The sequence below is a fragment of the Panthera pardus genome, unplaced genomic scaffold (genome assembly GCF_024362965.1).
Source record: "Panthera pardus isolate Hobbes unplaced genomic scaffold, ASM2436296v1 HiC_scaffold_25, whole genome shotgun sequence".
In the NCBI taxonomy this organism is placed as follows: Eukaryota; Metazoa; Chordata; class Mammalia; order Carnivora; family Felidae; genus Panthera; species Panthera pardus.
In genome coordinates, this window is record NW_026526821.1 from 31,662,164 (window position 1) to 31,684,475 (window position 22,312).

The following is a 22,312-nucleotide window of genomic DNA, read 5'->3' on the forward strand; positions in this document are numbered from 1 at the left end:
TGCTAAGCCTGGAGCCTGCTTCAGATTCTGTCTCCCTCTCTCTCTCTGCCCCTCCCCAGCTCGCACTCTGTCTTTCTCTCTTAAAAATAAACATTAAAAAAAAAAAGATTCTCTCTCTCACTCTCTCCCTTTGGCCCCTTCCCCACTTGTATGCACGCTCTCTCTCTAAAAAAAAAAAATAAAAATTAACAAAACAAAACAAAAATTTGTATGAAGATTCAGAATAGCTCACACAATATTGGAGAATAACACAATTGGAGGACCAACACTACCTGACTTCAAGACTTACTATAAAGCTACAGTAATCAAGACAGTGTGGTATCGGTGAAAGAATAGACAAATGGATCAGTGGAAGGGAGCAGAGAGCCCAGAAATAGATCCACATAAATATAGTCTTTTGATTTTTGACAAAGGAGGGAAGGCAGTACAGTGGAGAAAAGACAGTCTTTTCAACAAATGGTGCTGGAACAATTAGACATCCCCATGTGAAAAAATCAATCTAGACACAGACCTTGTAGCTGTCACACAAATTAACTCAAAAGGGATCACAGACTCAACTGTACAATGAAAAACTATAAAATGCCTAGAAGATAACATAGGAGAAAATCTAGATGACCTTGGATTTCGTGATGGCTTTTTAGATACAACAACAAAGGCAAGATCCATAAAAGAAAGAATTAATAAGCTGGACTTCATTAAAATTATAAATGTCTGCTCTGCAAGAGACACTGTCAAGAGAAATGAAAAGACAAACCACAGACTGGGAGATAATATGGGTAAAAGATGTATCTGATGAAGGACTTTTACCCCCAAATACACAAAGAACTCCTAAAACTCATCAGTAAGAAAACAAACAAACCAATTAAAAAATTGGCCAAAGACCTTCACTGACACCTCATGACAAGAGATATAGCAGACAAATAAGCACATGAAAAGATGCTCCATATCATATATCATCAGGGAAATGCAAATTAAAATAGCAGTGAGATACCACTACATATTTACTAGAATAGCCAATGGCTGGAACACTGACAACACCAAATGCTGGTGAGGATGTGGAACAACAGGAATTCTGATCTATTTGTGGTGGAAACGCAAAATGGTACGGCCACTTTGGAGGTTTGCTGGTTGGTTTTTTTTTCTTTGTTTTGTTTTTGTTTTGTTTTGTTTTACAAAGCCAAACACATCCTTACCATAAGATACAGCAATCACATTCCTTGGTATTTTAAAACTTATGTCTCCACAAAAACCTGCACACGGGCATGTGTAGCAGTTTTATTCACAATCACCAAAATTTGGAAGCAACCTTGATGTCCTTCAGTAGCTGAATGGATCACTAAACTGGAGTACATCCAGATAACAGAATTTTCAGTGCCAAAACCAAATGAGCTCTCTATTAAGCCGTGAGAAGACACAGAAGAACTGTAAGTGCATATTACTAAGCGGAAGAAACCAATCTGAAAAGGCTACATACCGTGTGATTCCAACTACACGACATCCTGGAGAAGGCAAAACTATGGAGACAGTAAAAGGGTCAGTGGTTGTCAGAGGTTAGGCAAGAGAAGGACAAACAGTTGGGGCATGGGGGATTTTTAGGGCAGTGACACTACTCTATATGATACTATGATGGCGGAGACGGGACAATCGACATTTGTTCAAACCCATGGAATATACAACAGCGGAGTGAACTCTAATGTAAGCTACGGACTTTTGGGTGATAATAACGTGTCAGTGTAGGTCCATCGGTTACAACAAATGTACCACCCTCGTGTGGGATGTTGGTAATGGGGGAGGCTCTGCGTGTGTGGGAGCAGGGATTATATGCGAAATCTCTGTACCTTTGGCTAAGTTTTGCTGCGAACCTAAATCTGCTCGAGAGAATAAAGTCTATTTTAAAAAATGGGTACGGATTTTCAGGAGCTTGATTTGTTAATACGTATAAGAAGCCTTGAAATTTTAACATTCTTTAATGCAGAAATTATATTTTTATTAGTTTTTCCTGTGTAAATAATAAATGGAGCAGTTAAAGATTTCACTACAAAGATGTTGATCGCAACATTGTTTAGTATAACAAGGAACTGGAAACAACCTGAACTCTCTATACTTGCTTAATATGTGATAAAAAATGTCTTTTATGAAATACCACATAATCATATAATTTTCTTGAAGCAATACAAATTCATATGATTAAAAAATCAAAACATATACAAAATGCGTGAGAAGCATCCCTCTCACCCCGTCCCCCTCCATTTTCCCCCTGTTTCTAGACACACTGGTTTAATATTTTCTAACTATACCTGTTAAATTGCAAAGTGGATTATTTCCCAATTTTTGGCTGATATTGTGCTATACAAGAATGCTATAATATAAAATTAGCGGTGCTTTGGCAAATAACTTTGTATGTGACATCTTTTTGTATATGTGCAAATGATAATAAATTGGATAATAAATTCCTAAAAGTGGTACTGGTGAAAGCATAGAAGCATTTGTAATTTGGGTAGATATTGTTACATTGAAGCCCATGAAGGGTCTCACCATTTTGCACTTTCCAGGTAAGCAGTCTTTGGTAGAAGTGAGTGCCTCGGGCTGTACCTGAATCAAGAAGCAAATATCCGTTCGGGCGCCTGGGTGGCTCAGTCGGTTGAGTGACTGACTTCAGCTCAGGTCATGATCGTGCAGTTTGTGAGTTCAAGCCCCGTGTCAGGCTCTGTGCTGACAGCTCAGAGCCTGGAGCCTGCTTCGGATTCTGTGTCTCCCCCTCTCTCTCTACCTCTTCCCTGCTCACACTCTGTCTCTTTCTCAAAACTAAATAAACATTAAAAACAATTAAAAAAAAATAAGCAAATATCTGTTGAAGTCATAAGAAGGCAATAATCAAAAGCAGGGTTTCTCAGCAATGTCGGTCTCTCACACTTGACCTCAGTTCTGAATGCAGGGTGCCCTCTTAGTCATCCAAAGTATGATAGGGAGGGACACTGTCCCCAAGAAAGTTACCTCAGTTTATTTTTCTGTGTCTCTGTGTGTCTCTCATCGAGTCATTAATAATCCATTTATGAAGGTGCCCTTGTGATCAACGGTAGACACATTTTTAGGTAAACTTTTATAATTAAAATTTTTTTTTAAATGTTTTTATTTACTTTTGAGACAGAGAGAGAGAGAGCATGAGCAGGGGAGGGGCAGAGAGAGGGGGAGACACAGAATCTGAAGCAGGCTCCAGGCTCTGAGCTGTCAGCACATAGCCCAACGTGGGGCTCGAACTCACGGAGTGTGAGATCATGACCTGAGCTGAAGTCGGACGCTTAACCGACTGAGCCACCCAGGCACCCCTATAATTTTTTACAGTTTATTTATTTATTTTGAGGGAGAGAAAGAGAAAGATAAAAAAACACAAGTGGGGGAGGAGCAGAGACAGAGGGAGAGGGAGAGAATCCCAAGCACGCTCTGCACTGTCAGCACAGAGCCCAATGTGGGGCTCAAACCCATGAACCACGAGATCATGACCTGAGCCCAAACCAAGAGTTGGACACTTCACCAACTGAGCCACTCAGGCGCCCCAGGTAAACTTTTAAATTAAATAAGTGTAATTAAGGTCTATGAGTTATTGTTGGGAAAGGTGGGACATAATTAATGGTTCGAGGGGCTTCTACCTTTCATTCAATCTACCCGGTTTTCACAGCATTCTGGAAGGAGTGGCTCCGTAAGACATACTGGTTGACTCACCTGACCCAGCTAGTGTATTTTTCTCTCTCTGGTTTCCATCTGCTTCCAAGGAAGTGCCAGGAAGACGATAGTTGGGAGGGAGATAAGGCACCAGGCTCTGTGCCCACCAGCACACTCCCTACCTATGGAGAAAGACACAAAAACATGGTAATTTACATGGAAGCTAGATTTTTGGTTAGAAATTTGTGATTGCTTTTAGAACTGTTTCAGAAATATTTCAGAGCCCTCAGGAGGAGGCAGTGTTAGGGAAAGGGTGAGTTGAGTGAGCAAAGTGCTTGCAAGAAACAGGTCATCAACGGACTCAATAGAAGAAAGTTTGGTTAATGTTGTCCCCTTGGTGGGAATGCCATTGTTCTCTGCAAGGACAGTAGAATAAGAGGGCTACAGGGTACCTGTGTGGTTCAGTTGATTAAGCCTCCGACTTCGGCTCAGGTCATAATCTTGAGGACTGTGGTTTGAGCCCCACGTCAGGCTCTCTGCTGTCAGTGTGGAGCCTGCTTGACATCCTCTGTCTCCCTGTCTATCTCTTTCCCACTTTCTCTCTCTCTCTCAAAACTAAATAAACATTAAAAAAAGAGGACTACAGTGTACCTTATGAGAAAGACTGAAGGCTTTCAAACCAAGAGCCAGATTGGGTTGGGTTTGGAAACAGTTTAGCTTTATAAGGAGATACTTGGAGGTTGATTTTTGTTTTTCCTTGGCTTCTCCCTCCAAGTAAAGGCTCAGGTGCTTGCATGCTGTCTCTCCCCGAGCTCAGAAAAGGACACAAATTCCTTCCTCAGGTATGTCACCCAAGGCAGGGTTTGGGTGCAAACATGTGGAACAAATTCACATAATGTAGAAAGTCAAAAGGTAAATGCTTTCTCTGTCCCCTCTCCACAATCTAGCTCCTTAGAAGTGATCCCTATTAACTGGAGTTCATTATATACATTCAAATGCCAACCACACCTACTCTGGGGATGGTTGGGCTCACTATAGGGGGAGTCAGGGGAGGGGGGAGAGCCATTTTCATTATGGGTGACTTAAGTCTCTGAGTTATTTAACTTGAATATTAAGAAGAATGTGACTTTGGTTCATGCCCCAAGGTGAAAGTAGTCTAGCTGAGTTTGGGTTCCTCTAAAAGCAGATCCTGAGATAATGATTTGAGGGCAGAGTTTTCTGGGGAGGTGATCCCAAGAATTGATGTTAGGGGAGTAGAAGAGTGGCTCAGGGAAGGGACAGCAGCCAACAAAAGGGTGTGAAGCCACGCAAGTTACTGCTGTGGGCAAATGGAACTTAATTCCGCTGGGGACAGCGCTGGGATCCAGCGTGGAACACGCACCCCAGAGTTCTACCAGCAGGGGGGGTGAGGGAGCTCACAGCTGTCCGCTGAGAACTGTTCCAGAGCGGGTGTTGATTCCCTAGTCTGTTCAGTCCGCAGGGCTGATGGGCAGAGCAGAATCTTGCAGTCAGAGAGGCCTCCAGCGAAGAGAGGCCATTGCTGTCAGTTGGAAAGCATGTACTGAAATACTGACGGGGTGTGTTTGTAACACTCAGAACGTTTGCCACATGGGCGTTGCATTGCATGTTTGTACTGCAAACATGTTGTATTGCATGTTTGTAATTATTGGTGGGCCCAGTTGTTGTCTCTCATCCTCCAGCAGGTTCTTCTGAGTGTGTCCTTGTCATGGTGATGGCAGAAGTAAGGAAGAAGCAAGTCCCAACCGATGAAACCATTTCAAGCCTCTCCTTGTGGGGGGCGGTGTGTGTGTGTGTGTGTGTGTGTGTGTGTGTGTGTGTGTTTAATCGGCTGACATCCCATTGGCTGAAGCAAGTCACATGGCTGAGTCCAGAGTCACAGATCTGAGCTGGTCACCCTACCTACTTTGGGAGGGCCCGGTGAAGTTAAATGGCAAAGGGCACGTATGCAGTGAGGAGTGAAGAAATGGGGCCAAACAACACAATCCACCACTTTCGCTCCACTGGATCCCAGGACTGCCCGCCTTGCCCCTTCAGCGGCTGCTCTGATTCTCTGAGCTAGCCCATCGCCTCAATAATTACCCTTTTTGGCTTAATTTACCCACCCAGACTTGGATACTGTCACTTGCTATCAAGGAACCCTATCAGATTCAGGTCTTTTCATGCAGGAGAGAATAGACACAGAGAGATTAAGTTCCAGAGGTCACACAGCTAGTAGGTGATGGAGTTCTGATTCAAACCAGGCTCCAAATTCCAGACTCTTTTTTTTTTAATGTTTATTTATTTTTGAGAGAGAGAGAGAGAGAGAGCATGAGTTGGGGGGGGAGGCAGAGAGAGAGGGAGACGCCGAATCCGAAGCAGGCTCCAGGCTCCGAGCTGTCAGCACAGAGCCCAACACGGGGCTCGAACTCATGAACCGTGAGATCATGACGTGAGCCGAAGTCGGAGGCTCAACCGACTGAGCCACCCAGGCGCCCCTCCAAATTCCAGACTCTTTCCATGGCGCCAACTTGAGAACTGTGGTTTCCATGGTGCAAGGGAGACAGGTGGAAGTCAGGATTCGTCACACATACTCTTGCTCTGGACAACCCTGCCTGCCTCAGGGGGAGCACGGCATGGAAGCAAGAACTGGGCAAGGCAGAGAAGAATGAACGAGATCCCCAGACCCATGCTTGACTCCAGGGACTATGAGCATCCCAACCGACACTGGGCTGACCTTGAAGGCAGCTCTCAAATTGGAGTGTGTGTCATGACCTTTCTCAAAATATACATGACGAGACCCCATGCTGGTAGATTTTCATTCCACATAACAATAGGATTTTCCTGTGGTTTTTTTTTTTCAAGTATTTATTCTTTACCAGGGTTCCCATAAAAAAAAAAAATGATGGAAATCATTGGCTATAGGAAGTGGACCTTAATGAAATCTGATGCAAAACAGCCGAGCATCTTCTCAGCAGAATGGCATTTTGCTTTCTTTTTTTAAATTATTATTTGTATATTTATTTTGAGATAGAGATTGCGAGTGGGAGAGGGACAGAGAGAGAGAGAGAGAGAGAGAGAGAGAGAGAGAATCTCAAGCAGGCTCCTCACTGTCAGCACAGAGCCCAACGTGGGCCTCTAACTCACAAACCATGAGATCATGATCTGAAATCAAGAGTTGGATGCTTAGGGGCACCTGGGTGGCTTGCTTGGTTAAGCGTCTGACTTCAGCTCAGGTCACGAGCTCACAGTTCGGGAGTTCAAGCACCACATCAGGCTCTCTGCTGTCAGTACAGGGCCCACTTTAGATCCTCTGTCTGCCCCTCCCCTGCTCTTGCTAAAAAAAAAAAAAAAAGTCGGACACTTAACCAACTGAGCCACCCAGGCCCCACTGCATTTTGCTTTCTTGCTTGTAATCTCTTGTATCAGCTAAGATTGTGCAAATACCTTTTTTTTTCTTAAATAAAAAAAAATTAATTTTGAGCTTTTCCCCTCTGTTTATTCCAGCGTGGACGGTTTTGAACCTCCACTAGTTGGAAATGCCACTTAAAAAAACACACCGAAGCCAGGAACAGAAAGTGAAGACCAGGGACAAATCAACACGCATTTTTGAGTACAGCTCTCCGTAACACACTTTGCCAGCCATTGTAAGGCTTTACGTGCAGCTGGGAGCACAGCTGAGCTGGGGCAGAGCTGGGAAAGGGGAGAGGTATCAGTTTATATGAAGGTACAGCTTGTTCAGGAAATGGGAAGTAGATTTTGAGAAACTACGCCATGAGTGGTTTGAATCATGCACGGGGGTCTCTTTTTAAATAGAAAGCAATTGGCATTTAAGTTCAGAGATGCTTCCATAGGGATGAGAGCTACGAGGTGTGTGTGGGGGGGGGGGGGGCAGGGCGGGCTCCCAGGCTCAGGAGTCCACGCGGTCCAGCTGGTGGCACATTTTTCACGTTGCTATCACTTTGGCATAGGCCGAGAATAAAGAAGACTATAGCTCCCAAATCTTTCTGCTCGATCCCAGACATTCTCAGCAGAAGAGATAAAAGATGGCTCTGAACAAAGGCATCCAAGGGCATGGAACAGTACTCCTGACTTTGAGGGAATGGTAGGTGGGAGACGGGGGTGGGGGCTGTGCTAGGAGGAACTGCATGCCTGCTTTCAGCCCCATCTTAGGATAGCTGCACTCTCTCCTCCACTCAGTGCTGTCCCAGCCCCACAAGGGGCTCTTGATAAGAAATAGTGAGAGGAGGGGCACCTGGGCGGCTCAGTCGGTTAGGCATCCGACTCTTGATTTCGGCGCAGGTCATGATCTCACGGTTCATGAGACCTCTGCCATCAGCACAGAGCCTGGTTTGGATCTTGTCTCTCCCTCTCTCTCTGCCCTTCCCCTGCTTCGCATGTGCATTCTCTCTCTCGGTCTCTCAACTCTAAATAAAAACATTAAAAAAAAAAAAAATGAAATGGTGAGGATTAGGGTGTGGGTAGGACCAGCAGAGGCCACAGGGCTTCCCCAAGGCAAAAGTGGGCGTAGAAGCTAAGAGTCCCCCCACAGACACACAAGTCTGTATTTGGGGACACCTAGCCTCCCAACTGAGACCCCCCACACCCCGGGAGGCAACTGGAGATGAGGTTGGGGTGAGAGAAAGAGGGGAAAAACCAGACAAGAGACAGCTGACATGTGATATTGTAAATGCTCATGTTTATACTTACCTTGGAACGTAAGAGAAGGCGTGAGCCCACTGCTGACATTGTCTGTGTCTGAAGGCCCGGAGGTGCCCACGCTCTCTCCTCGTTCCCTATCCACCCCCGCCTCTGCTCCTGCCTTTTTTTTTTTTTTTTTTTTTTTTTTTTTTTTAATAGCAAAGACCCTCCTTGATATTTATGGCTTTCCCCTTGGTGCATCCAACCCCATAGGATGCCCTTCGCTTTGTACTCCGCAGAGGTATAGAGTTCAGACTGCAACCTTCCTGTAACATTCAAGCCCGGCTAATTCAATCTCCGCCACTCCATATTGATTTGCAGGGAGTTCTGAAGTCAACCATCTTCCCGGTCACTTCCCTGCACCCTCCAAGGCTGGCCCAGGCCTGTGACCTTCCTGAGGCCGGGCTGGTGGCTTTGAGTATCCCAGAGCTAGAGTCTAGCTTCTCTGTTATGCCTTGAATTCATGATTGTTGCTACTTTTTCTGAAAGTAGAAAGTTCTTGGTGAGACAAGTATTATTTGTCACTTTTTCTTTGCGGGCAGCACGGAGGTCATTTTGCATTTGGGCTGGTTTAGACAAAAGCTTAAGACCTAGTAAATAATAGTCTATCATTTTTAATGTGTGCATCTTTTTTTGTAGCGAAAAACATATTAAGTTTACCATTTTAACCAGTTTTGAGCATACAGTTCAGTGATGTTAAGTATGTTTACCTTGTGCAACAGATCTCTCCGACTTTTCCATCTTGTAAAACTGAAACTCTCTACCTATTAAATACCAATTCCTCCTCCCTCCCCCCAGCCCTTGGCAATCGCCTTTTTTCTACTTTCTGTTTCTGTGATTTGGACTAAAGTCCATCATCTTTGCATCTACCCCAAATGCCAAAGCAGTCCCTTCACCATGCCTGATGGCTGCTCAGATAGGTGAGTCCAGTTACGATTTCCCCCCTAAGCTCTTTCAGCTTTACTTTAAAAACTATTACTAATGAAAATGTCACATCAGTCCAGGCTCACCCTCCAACAAGGCAGTGCTTTGTAACAGAAAGCTGGTTATGATCCAAATGCCTCATACATGTGAAAAAAAAATCTCTGAAACAGAAATTGCAACACGCTCGCGGTGATTGTTTCTAGGTGGTAAACTTATGAATAAATTTTTACTTTGTCTTTATTTTTTTAAAAAAAAATTTTTAATGTTTATTTTTTAATTTTTGAGAGAGAAAGACAGAGTGCAAATGGGGGAGGGGCAGAGAGAGAGGGAGACACAGAATCCAAAGCAGGCTCCAGGCTCTGAGCTGTCAGCACAGAGCCCGACGCGGGGCTTGAACTCATAAACCGAGAGATCATGACCTGAGCCGAAGTCGGATGCTTAACTGGCTGAGCCACCCAGGTGCCCCTGTCTTTATTTTTAAATTGATGCACAGAAGACACGGGTTACTTGTCTGACAACGAATATGCATACAAAACCAAAGCAAAAAGTTATCCAGATATTTGGTATGACATAAATGACAATATTCTTTTTGGTATTTTCAATGTTTTTGAAAAGCTAACTGGAGAATGAATGAAACCAATCAGATAGTTTGGCACAAATGTTTTCTAATAGCCAAACAATTGGTTAAGAACCACGTGGTCAAGTGGTTAACCAGTCAGTGAAAAGTCTGCCCTAGGAGAAAGCTAAAGACAATGGTGAACCTTCCTTACGTCAGGGGGCCCCATCAGTAGAAACATTAGGGAAAGTCATTCTGACTGAGCCTAGGACTCAGATGATCCATCTCAAGCACCCAGGGCATGGGTTTTCACCAGGCCTTTGCCTTAGTCAAGCATCACTGGTTGCAACCACCAGAAATGCACTTGAACCAGCCCCTGTCAAGGAGGGGAATCTGGAGGAGAGAGTACATCATATGCTTCTTGCTTCTCCATTACCTGGATTGCAGATGCTGAGTAAGGGACGCCTGCTCAGAGCTCTCAGGGGCCAGAATCGCAGCTGGAGAGGCATCACAGTGGCTTGTGTCTCCACGCTCTGAGGGCTTTGCTTGGTTTTCCGCATTCTCTCCTCTCTGTGTGTTTGCTCTGTTCTTCTCTCTCTCTGTCCCAGACCCTGCTCCGTCTGACCTCTCAGTTTTAAAGCCCAGGAATCCCACATGCCTAGGAGAGACAGAGAATTTAGGTGGCCCAGCTTGGGTCAGGCATCTGCCCAGCTGGCCACTAGCCCACGGGGTACATTTGTGTTATTTGGGAAAGGCATCATTTTTCCAGGCAGATGTAGCCCTGAGCCAGGGCACACAATCAGGCTTCATTTGCACCCAACCACCCCGTTCCTTGCACAGTGCACAACCCAGACAATAGTACATGGGAATCCTTGTCCGCTTTTGGTCTGATCAGCTGTGGCTGGGATGAAGGCAGGCATAATCACATGTGGGTGGAGAGAGAGCCCTCCTTCCTCTACCCCCACCCCAGGCACAAAAACAGCTCTAGCACTTTCCATCCTACTTCTTTCAGGCAGATCATGTTACAGTGGAGCTGGAGGTACTTTGTGCTGGCATATTCTGTGAAAAAACTGTAACTTTTGTAAGTATGGAGGACATGATTAAATTGAAGTTGATGAATGTGTTAATATATAGAGCTAAGAAAATAGAGATCACCTAGGCTCAATTTGTTCCATCAAATAACTGAGTGAAATATAAGATAATTTTGAGAATTACCACTGAAAACAGATTAAAGGAAAGAATATAAGTTCTCCTTAAGGAGGTTTTCATTCTAGAAACTTAGAAGCACCTGGGCTGGAAAGGGATTGTGTCTATCCGGAGGGGGAGTGAGGATGAATGGGGTCTGGAGTCCTTCTCCAGCCCCTATGGAGCCAGGAGACCTGGCTCAGAGAAAGCAATCAGATTTTTCCTTTTTGAACTCTGTTTGAACCCACCTCTATAAACTGGCTCATGGTTTTGTGAAATCTGTTAGTAATTGTCAACCTTGTTCCCAAAGTAGCCATAAAACCCCATCTGTATTTCAGGAAAGCCGCTGGTCTCTTCTGTATCTGTTTTTTCTCCCCACTCTCTCCTCTCTCCTATCCGAGGAAACTATAGGTAGTGTCTGGAGTCCCCTGGTCCCCTTTTCTCTCTACACAGCAGGGTCTCCTGATGGGCCATCCTTCTCTCAGGCTTTTCACTTCCTTGTCCTTCTGGTGACATGGAATTACCAAATTTCATTTGACCCCAACTGCCACTGATGGCTCATTCCCAGCTCCTCACCATCCCTTTGGACCCGATACAGCTAAGCGCACATTTCAAAATGTCATTCTGTTAGCCTTTGTGAAGTGACAAAGCATTTTCTTGTCTTGTAGACAGAGATCAACATATTTATGATTGACCTTAGAATATTTTTAAGACTTGGGACTGTTCCTAGGTGTTCTGCTTCAGATTCTACTGCCTATTTTATGCCAAGAGTGACCCTGACTTGATTCGATTCAAAGTATTTCAATACCGACTCTGGGCTAGGTGGGTCAATCATGGCAGGAGATGCTGATGGTCAGATTACCCGCTGGGACATAGTTGGTTGAATTAGCCCTGTCCAGAGTTTGTGAAGTCTCTCAAGGTTTTCTAACCCCATCATCCTGCTGTATTTTCTTCTTGTCCAGAAAATATTGGATTATACAACATGTCTTATGCTATAGGCATGACATGACTTAGGCAACCAACTCTTCGGTGATATCTTGGAAGGTTTTAAAGGTTTAGGGGGCACAACAGTTTGGCTCATTTTAGAGACCGTTGGCTTAAAAAAGCTTCAGAGGACTTGGAGGAGGCCAGGTTGTAAAACGTGGACAAAAACGCTGAGCAACAAAAGACCCAATGGGAAATTCACAACGTAGATGCAATGACTTTTAGTGCACACGGTTTAGGAGTCCCGTGGTTGAGCCATAAAATTGTTAGGATGTAGAGGCCAAGGAACTCAGAAGGGCAAGCCAAGAATAATCTTTAAAATAGATTTAAAAGTGTTTTCTGCCAGACAGGCAGGCAGGGACAGAATAGGGAATCCTCAGACTGGAGCAGGCTGTTGAGAACATTATTACATTACTTAATCCTCTAATCAAATAGTTGGACACCTTCTGGGGTGTTTTGGTAATTGACCAGAGTTCAGAAGACACTCTAGAAAGGAAGAAATTTAATTACGCTTTATTGGATAATTGTGAAATTTGGTCATCAGATCACTCATTTTGCATTGCCCTCCCTCAATATTAAATTGGCAGGAGTAGAAATTGGAGATGAATGAACATGCCTTCTGATGCTTTTGTAAAGGGTGTTGGGGAATGTGTATTGGTGAGTAGCTCATGGGCTGTATTCTCGTGTCTCAATTACCGAGACTGTGAATGACTTACATCTGTTGATACACTTAATAAGCAGGCACATTGGTGACTGTGTTTCTCAGGCTTGGCTGTACACTGGAATAACCTGAGGATCTGTAAAAAAAATAATAATAAAGATACTGGGGCTTATTCCCAGGGATTCTGACTTAGCTGGTCTGGAGTAAGGCCTGAGTACTGGGATTTTTTAAAAGCTTCTCCAGATGATTCTAATATGTAGCAAAGCCTGAGCAATCTATGGGATTTTCTTACTACTTTAAACATTTTTCAACAGATTTACTCCTTGAGGTTGGATTCATTGGCTTTCATTGAGGCTTGGAGTTTCTACTGAACAGTGTGCTTCTGTTAACAACCCAACTAAAGAACATTTAGAATGTTCCAATGTATTCTTCAAATGCATATGTATGTCTATTTGTACCAAAGTAAGTATGTGTTTGGAAATTCACCAGATATGGATTTTGAATTCAATTGGATTTAGACTTTGCTGGAACCATATGAGGTTTGTTTTTTTTGTTTTGTTTTGTTTTGTCTTGTTTTGTCTTGTTTTTGAGAATCCTGATAAGGATTCAGTGTTAATTTTGTTTTGAAAAAGGTTATAATCTGGGAAAAGGGATCTGAATTTTTAAAAATAAGTAACAGTTTATCTCTTGAAACAGTTTGTGAATTAGAGAGTTGTTCCCAAGTGTATCATCTAGTTTTTGCTGCATAACAAACTCTCCCCAAATCTAGTGGCCCAAAAGAAGAATATTCATTACTTCTCATGAGTCTCTGGGTCAGCTGGGCAGTTCTGCTGATGTGGGCCAGACTTGGCTGATCTCATCTGGGCTTGACTGATCTCATCTATCTGAGGTCGGTTGGTGAGTGGGATGTGGGCTGGGTGGCCTTGGATGTCTTCATTCATACATCTGCTGGTTTTTCAGCTAAAGCAGGGGTCACAGGAGTGACTGGACCATGTGGTCTCACCCCCTCCAGCAGGCTAGCCTGGCCTCACTCACACAGTAGTCTCAAGGCTCCAAGAGCAGCAAGAGGGCAGGTCCCAGGGTGTGAGCAGGCACTTTTCCATTCTCTGCTTGCATTGTTTGCCATTGTCCCATTGGTCAAAGCAAGTCACATGGCGAAGGTCAGAGCCTGCATGAGAGGGCACTGCCAAAGGGCCTGGATACAGGAGGCCGTGAGCAAATCAGGTTCATTACTGCCAATAATCCACCAGGGTGCCTGCCCGCTCAGTGCCACCAGGTCATCAATTCTTCCAGCATTCTGGGTGAACTTGTCCTTTAACTTGAAAGCAGAATGGCTCAAACCCTCATCCCATAAACCAGGGGTTTTCCATTATTCCTCTTCCCAACATTTCCAAGGATCCTTGGAGGGAAAGAGGGGGGAGGAAGGCAGAGAGAGAGAGAGAGAGAGAGAGAAAGAGAGAGAGAGAGAAAGGGAAGTGTACAGAAAGGGAGCTCTAATTTTCCTCCCCAAAGTTCTTTGCATTAATTTTCTTCCTTCACAGAGCCGTGATGGGATCATTGTTTTCGCTCCACCTTGAGTCATACTCTCCTCCTTCCAGACTTCAGCCTTGAAGTACCAGCCCTCAGATTACCTGTTATTTACACAGGAGGAAATGTAGCTTTACAACAGAGTTATCTAGAGGGCGATCCCTTTAGCCAAGGGGTCAAACCTAACACCCCCCACCATGTGACACGATGTGATGCACTGATGCACTGGGTATTCCTGCCCCAGATGCCTAAGCTGAACCTTGTTACGTGGAAAAAAAGCCACAAAAGTACAGCTGAGGCGCATTGTGCAAAATAACAGGTTTGGACAGTTCACAAATGTCCACAGCGTAGAAGGCAAATCGCAGCAGAACTGTTCTAGAAGAAAGAAGACTCAAGAGACATGGAAAGCAAATGCAGTAGGTGATCCCAGAAGGAATCCTGGGTTGAAAAAGGAGCCATAAGGATATTTGGGGGGAAGATCTGGGAAAATTTGCATATGGACTGTGTATTCTATAGTATTAAATTGACATTAGCTTTCTAAGGCGAGCTATGGTATTGTGACGGTGTGGGAGAGCACACGCTCTTAGAAGACACATAGTTAAAGATCTCTGCTTGACTGTCATGATGTCTGCAATTCACTTTCAGTCAGTTTCAGTAAAAAACAAGCAAGTATGACAAAATAACAATCAGTGATTCTGGGCAAAGGGTATGTGGATGGTTACTTGTTCTATTCTTTCAAATTCTTGTAGGTTTAAAGTTTCAAGAAAAAAAAAATTGGAGAAAATGTTTTGGATATTTACCCTAGAACTGAAATGGTGAACTTTGATCCTCTATCATGGTCTGGGTTTTCTGAACTTGCATTTAGGAAAAAACAAAAACAAGAACAAGAACAAAACTCACAGAGATGATCTCATACTACTCGACAAGGAGTCTCGGGACATAAGCCTCTCAGGAGGTTGGGGTAGGAAGAGCCCAGTAAACTTGCCCCCTTCCTTCCCAGGGACGTCTTTCTGCTTAAAGGCGGGACTTTTCTGCTGTGTGCAGACCACCAGGTCTGAGAGCTCACTTTGGCTTTGAAATCAGTTTTGCCACAGAAGGTACCCAGCTCTTCCTTCAACTGCCCTTTTGGGGAATGTCTTGGTGTCACTCCTCTTTGGTGCCGGGTGCCTTCCCCCAGGAAGCCACAGGGAACATGGGAACTGTCACTATCACTTGTCAACCCCTTCTTTCCCAAACCACTCATCTTAGACTCAGCTGGGAAACAGGAAGCAGATATTGTTCTGTGACACTGGCTGATTCTACTTTGGGTAGACTCTAGGCTCAAGAACCCCATGTGGACCAGGCATGCATTGCTTTTAAAAATTGTTTCTAAGCAAGAAAGACCTGAAATTTAGGATTAAAAATCTTCTCTCTCCTATGGTTCCTTCCAAGGGCAGACCCGCTCGTGCCTGTGAACCCCCAGAGGTCTATTATACCTCTGCACACATTCTAGGGTCTCATAGGGACTTTCCAAAGCTGGGCTGCTGCTGCCCACTTATGTCCACTGCCCAACCCAGCAGCCCAGAGCTGACAGAACCCAGTTCTGAATTTAGTTCTAGAATGTTCTTCATATTCTATTGTATTCTATGTGGTTTTAAGACACAAATAATAGTATGCTATTGATGTCTCCGAAAAGAAAATCATCAGGTGTTGCCTGTTAGCCAAACTAGGTAGGAGAGGTGACTCTGCACTGGTTTTGGATAATAATTTGGTAGCCTAGGGGAGGGAAGGAAATGGGTAGGAGAGGGAAGGACAATCCACACTGATGGCCATAGGGTGTGGAGATAGGGGGCAGCATTCTGGAAACCATAGGCCACCTGGCAAGGCTGGAGGGTAGGGCAGGAAGCAGATAATCCTGAAGAGGCAGCCAAGGGACAGACCACAGGCAGTCTCCCCTCCTGGTACATTGGGAGTTTAGGCTTTATCTCGAAGACAGGTGTTTTTTCATTTTTGTCACTTGTGAATGATTTATTGGATGTCATTACTCTAAAGGATCACTGATCACTGATAATAGGTAAATTAAGAAGAAACGATTCAATGCAATCTTCAAATAATACAACTGAAGCATATGGATCTTTTAAAGAAGTGAAAATAATTGTTTTGTATCCGTGAGATGGCATTTTCTGTGCTGTTATCAAAGCTCAAGAATAGAAGAGTTGTGCCATCATGTTCCTCCAGTTTCTTTTCTTAGTCTTTCTAAAATTAGAGACTCCTAACTCACAACACAGCCTGGCAATGGTAGCCAGTATCTGGCCGCTCTCTCAAACGAATCCGTGTATGTGGATTGCAAAGAGACAGAAATTATGGAGGGTTCTCCCAGAAGACCACACTCAGCACTTTGTTGGACGCAAAGTCAACAAGAGCGCCACATTCAGAGGCTGGAGAGTCGAGTGTTTCCACCTGGGAGGGAGACGTGACTGGATTCATATCCGCTCTCTGGCTGGATTCAGTTCCAGAGTGTTCTTCATATCCTACTGTAACCCTTGGATGTGGTTTTAAAAATACAAATAATAGTATGCTATTGATTTCTTTCTCTGACAAGACAAGGAAATCATCAAGAATTGGCAAACGACCAAGTGCTCCAGAATCGAGCCATTTGTACAACGCTTCAATTTGTTTCCATTATTTCCCTTCAGTCCTCTGAGGACCTTTATCACTGCGGTGACTTCTGCGGCCGAGGTGCTGAGGACAAACCCGAGTCAATCTGATTCTCGGTCCTTGGGAGCTAACCTGCTCTTTTCCACTTTGGGTTTTATCTTTACCCTTTTTCACGTTTATTTGCACCAAGCCCTGGGAGTGGCTTGGGGCTGCAAGTGCCTTCAAAGTGTCAGTGTTCAACAGCTGTACACGGTAATTGTCACGGCCAGCTCATTCTTTGTCCTTCACAGACACACGAGCCGAGACATTCACCGCCAAGGCATCCTCTGGTTTTATTTTTTTAAATTTTTTTTTATTTAAAAAAATTTTTTTAAACGTTTATTTATTTTTGAGACAGAGAGAGACAGAGCATGAATGGGGGAGGGACAGAGAGAGAGGGAGACACAGAATCGGAAGCAGGCTCCAGGCTCTGAGCCATCAGCCCAGAGCCCAGCGCGGGGCTCGAACTCACGGACCGTGAGATCGTGACCTGAGCTGAAGTCGGACGCTTAACCGACTGAGCCACCCAGGCTCCCCTATCCTCTGGTTTTAAAGCGTGTGTGTACGAATTTCAAATGAAAGAAGACAACCAGAAGCTAGACTGATTTTATTGAGTGCTCATCAGAATATTTTAATCTGTTGACTCATGCCTTCAATGCTGAGAGATTCTCAGCCATTTTCTCTTCGGTAATACTTTTGCACCACTTTTTTCTGGCTTTTATTATCTTCCTTCTACTTTCTTTCAGTTTATGTTGTTTTCTGCTTTCTGTGACCTGGGCTTTTTCTCATGCTGTTCCCTCTGTCTGGAATGCACTTCCTGCCAAACCCACACCCCCTTTCCTCCAAGGCTCAACTGAAATAAATCCTCTTCCATGAAACTTCTTTTGAAGTTTATTTTTGAGGGGACGGGGAGGAGCAGAGAGAGAGGGGGGACAGAGGATCTGAAGCCGGCTGTGCGCTGATAGCAGTGAGCCCCATGTAGGGCTTGATCTCACAAACCATGAGATCACGACCTGAGCCAAAGTTGGATGCTTAAACGACAGACGGAGTCACCCAGGAGCCCATGAAACATATTTTGGTCCCCAACTGGATATACCCAGGTCTCCGATCACACAAAATAATAACCCCCCTGACGCCAGGTGTCTTCTGTTACTTTGTGTTTCTCGAGGTCCTAGTTCAATGCAGGACAGGTAATTCATGACATGTTGGTTGATTGATTGCGATACATGAAAAATGTTGCAAGGTCACGACAGAGAAGGAAAATAGAACCCTGGTCCGGGTTGGGATAGGATGGGGAAACTGGGCCATTCCTCTTGGAGAACACACTGCACATATGCAGATATAAATGCCATGAGCAAATGGTGACTGGGATCTCAGAAATAATGAGCCACTAATAGCTAGTATTTACTGAGTCTCTATTGTGTGACAGCCACTGTGCTAAGCTCTTTATTTTATATATTTTTAAATGTTTATTTATTTTTGAGAGAGAGAGAGAGAGCTGGAGAGGGGCAGAGAGAGAGACATACAGAATCCGAAGCAGGCTCCGGGCTCTGAGCTGTCAGCACAGAGCCCGATGCGGGGCTCAAACCCACGAACCGCAAGATCATGACCTGAGCTGAAGTTGGATGCTTAACTGACTGAGCTACCTGGGCACCCCTGTGCTAAGCTATTTATGTATGTATTTATGTATGTATGCATGTATGTATTTATTTATTTAAAAATATAATTTATTGTCAAGTTGGCTAACATACAGTGTATATAGTGTGCTCTTGGTTTGGGGGGTAGATTCCCGTGGCTCATCACTTACATACAACACCCAGTGCTCATCCCAACAAGTGCCCTCCTCACTGCCCATCACCCATTTTCCCCTCTCCCCCACCTCCCCCATCAACCCTCAGTTTGTTCTCTGTATGTAAGAGTCTCTTATGGTTTGTCTCCCTCCCTCTATGTTTGTAACTATTTTTTCCCCTTCCCTTCCCTCATTGTCTTCTGTTAAGTTTCTCAAGATCCACATCTGAGTGAAAACATATAATATCTGTCTTTCTCTGCCAGATTTATTTCACTTAACGTAATACCTTCCAGTTCCACCCACGTTGCTGCAAATGGCATGATTTCATTCTTTCTCATTGTCAAGTAGTATTCCATTGTATATACAAACCACATCTTCTTTATTCACTCATCAATTGATGGACATTTAGGCTCTTTCCATGATTTGGCTATTGTTGAAAGCACTGCTATAAACATCGGGGTGCAAGTGCCCCTGTGCATCAGGGTGCATCAGCACTCCTGTATCCTTTGGATAAATTCCTAGTAGTGCTATTGCTGGGTCGTAGGGTAGTTCTATTTTCAATTTTTTGAGGAACCTCCACCCTGTTTTCCAGAGCGGCTGCAACAGTTTGCATTCCCACCAACAGTGCAAGAGGGTTCCCTTTCTCCACATCCTCACCAGCATCTGTTGCCTGAGTTAATTTTAGCCACTCTGACAGGTATGAGGTGGTACCTCATTGTGGTTTTGATTTGTATTTCCCTGATGATGAGTGATGTTGAGCATTTTTTCATGTGTCTGTTAGCCATCTGGATGTCTTCTTTGGAGAAGTGTCTATTCATGTCTTTTGCCCATTTCTTCACTGGATTATTTGTTTTTTTGGGTGTTGAGTTTGGCAAGTTCTTTATACCTTTTGGATATATGTCATTTGCAAATATCTTCTCCCATTCTGTCGGTTGCCTTTTAGTTTTGTTGATTGTTTCCTTTGTAGTGCAGAAGCTTTTCATCTTGATGAGGTCCCAGTGGTTCATTTTTGTGTGCTATGCTCTTTAATTTGTTGGTTCAGTTCATGTTCAAAGCAGTACCATGAGGGAGGCAGTGTGATTCTCATTTCTCAGCTAGGACACCAAGGCTGAGAGAGGTAGATGACATGCTCGAGCACACAGGGCCAGATGCAGCTACGCCGGGGCAGGCGTCCGGGTCTGGCTGGCTGCAGGGTGTGCTCGGATAACCACCAAGTTCCAAGGTCTCCCGAAAGGCAACAGCAGTATACACAGGACCAAGTCGCTTAGTGACCATTAAACATTTTGAGTGTGTATTTGGCCACAACTGAAACTTGCTTTGTGCTGAAAATGTGATTCCCGTGGCAACTGGGTAGTCCTGTGGGCTGGCCAACTCTAAACCAAATCCCTCTTTGGCTTTTGGAATCAGTTCTGGGCCACTGCTTATATAACTGAGGACTCTTAAGAGTGGGAGGTAGTAATTGTGTTTACTTTTGAAGTATTATTCATGTAGTCCTTGGGGAATGTTGGAACATTCTCACACTTTTCATAAATTTGCAAATGTCTTAAATACCAATATGGAAAAAAGTCAGTGCCATATGAAGAACTCTCCACATTTATATCTTTATATTAATGGGAGGAACCCATAATATCCACAACATTTTAAAACCCCATCATTTATGGAATAAGCCCGACAAACCTGCCAGATTTTTCTGGCCACACACACAAAAAAAAACAAAAACAAAAAACACCACACCAGATTTTTCTGGTCATAAAAATTTTGCTTTGGCTTGGTCTCCTTTGGTATTTTAAAGAGTTGTGATTTTCTTACAAAATATATGATGCTAATTGCATGATAGCAAAATTCTCCCCTTGCAATTTTGTAAATAGGTTTGAGAATAAATTAGGGGCGGGGGAGGGTAACCACCTTCCAAATGTAGAGACCAAGGATATGGGTTCTGTTTTCTTGAGTGCTGAGGTTGAGGTGGACAGAATGAGTGGTTTTCTTAAAATTGAGTGGGCAAATTGAGACTACTCGTTTCCAAGATGGCTTTTTACTTTTGGGTGGGTAGTAGGAAATGTGGGAAGGACAGGTCATACAAGGTGACAATCACTACCCCTTCAGATCACTCTTAGCATGCCTACCTAACCTGTAAACCCCTTCTGAAAAGTTGCTATATATAGGTCAGTGTTACGGGTTGATTTTGTCCCCGCCAATGTATGTTGAAGTCCCAGCTCCTGATTCCTATGGATGTAACCTTATTTGGAAATAGATTCCTTACAGATGTAATAAAGTTAAGATGGGCGGGGCCTGATCCAATATAACAGGAGTTCTTAAAAGAAAGGGAAATTCAGACACCCTCACACACGGAGTAGACAGCCATGTGAAAATAGAGGCAGGGACCGGAGCCAGGGAACATCTGGGACCACCAGAAGCTGGAAGAGGCAAGGAAGGATCCTCTGCCAGATGCTTCATTGGGAGCACGGCCTTGTCAGCACCTTGATTTCAGACTTCTAGCCTCCAGAACTAGGAGAGAATGTGTTTGTTGTTTTAAACCAGTTTGTGTTACTGTGTTACAGCAGCCTTAGGAACATAATACACTCGGCAACTCTCAACATTGGCTGGTATCTGGGAATACCAGAGGAGCTCATAGACAATGCTAATGCTGGGCCCCCCTCTAGATCAGTAGAATTTTCGTGGTGTTAGCATTGGCCTGGATATTGCCCCCTGCCTCCAGTAGGTAATTCTGTGTAGCCAAGGCTGGAACCAGCAACAAGGTCATCATTCTTTGTACCTCATGCCCATGTTTCTCCAGCTTCTGCTAATGAGGCTAATGATCGGCACCTCTGAACGACAGGTCGGTATGATTTGGCTTTTGAAGTGCAACGACTTTGTCCAACATGAGCACCCTATACAGGAAAGACACCGTTGTGACCCAATCAGATTTTCTCTCTTGGGAACTTGAATGTGAGATATAGAAACAGTATCAGCCGATTGTCGAGAGGCACAGAAGTGGACAGAAGGCTTTGAGCACAAGTGTGAAGCAAGAGAAGCCACATGAGAAAGCAGATGATGTGTTAGTGGGAAGCAGAGGGCAAGAAGGTCAATGCTGGGGAGGTAGGGGTGAAGCAGCAGAGAAATGCAGAAACAAGGTGTTGAATCTTGAGTTTGGAAGACCCCTTGACTGTAGGGGCCTCAGAGCTGTCCACCAATCACCCGCGATCACAGTGCTTGCCACAAGGATGAAGGATGCTCATTCCACGGTCTTGTCCCTCTGTGGACCAGTGGCATCAGCACCATCTGGGAGCTCGTTAAGAATGCCTTGGGCCCCACCCTTGACCTCCTGACTCAGGATCTGTGTTTTTACAAGATCCCCAGGTGGTTCATGTCCTCACTAACTTTGTCAAGCCTGGCTGAGTGGCTTCTAGATTTCCTGGGCTCCTTTACTGCCCGTTTCTCCTTGTAAAACTGGAATCACCTGAGGGAACCTGAGTGAGTCTCTGTTTCTTGCAACCTGAAAGATCTTCCCCCATGAGGGCTGGTATGGTTTTCTGTGTCAGAGCTGTATAAAGTTGGAGGGATTTTAAAAATGAGTCTGAGCATTAGGGATAACGGCCGACTGCCTGTGTCCTTTATCCAGTGTTTTCCATAATAGCTGGTCCCACAGAGTGTT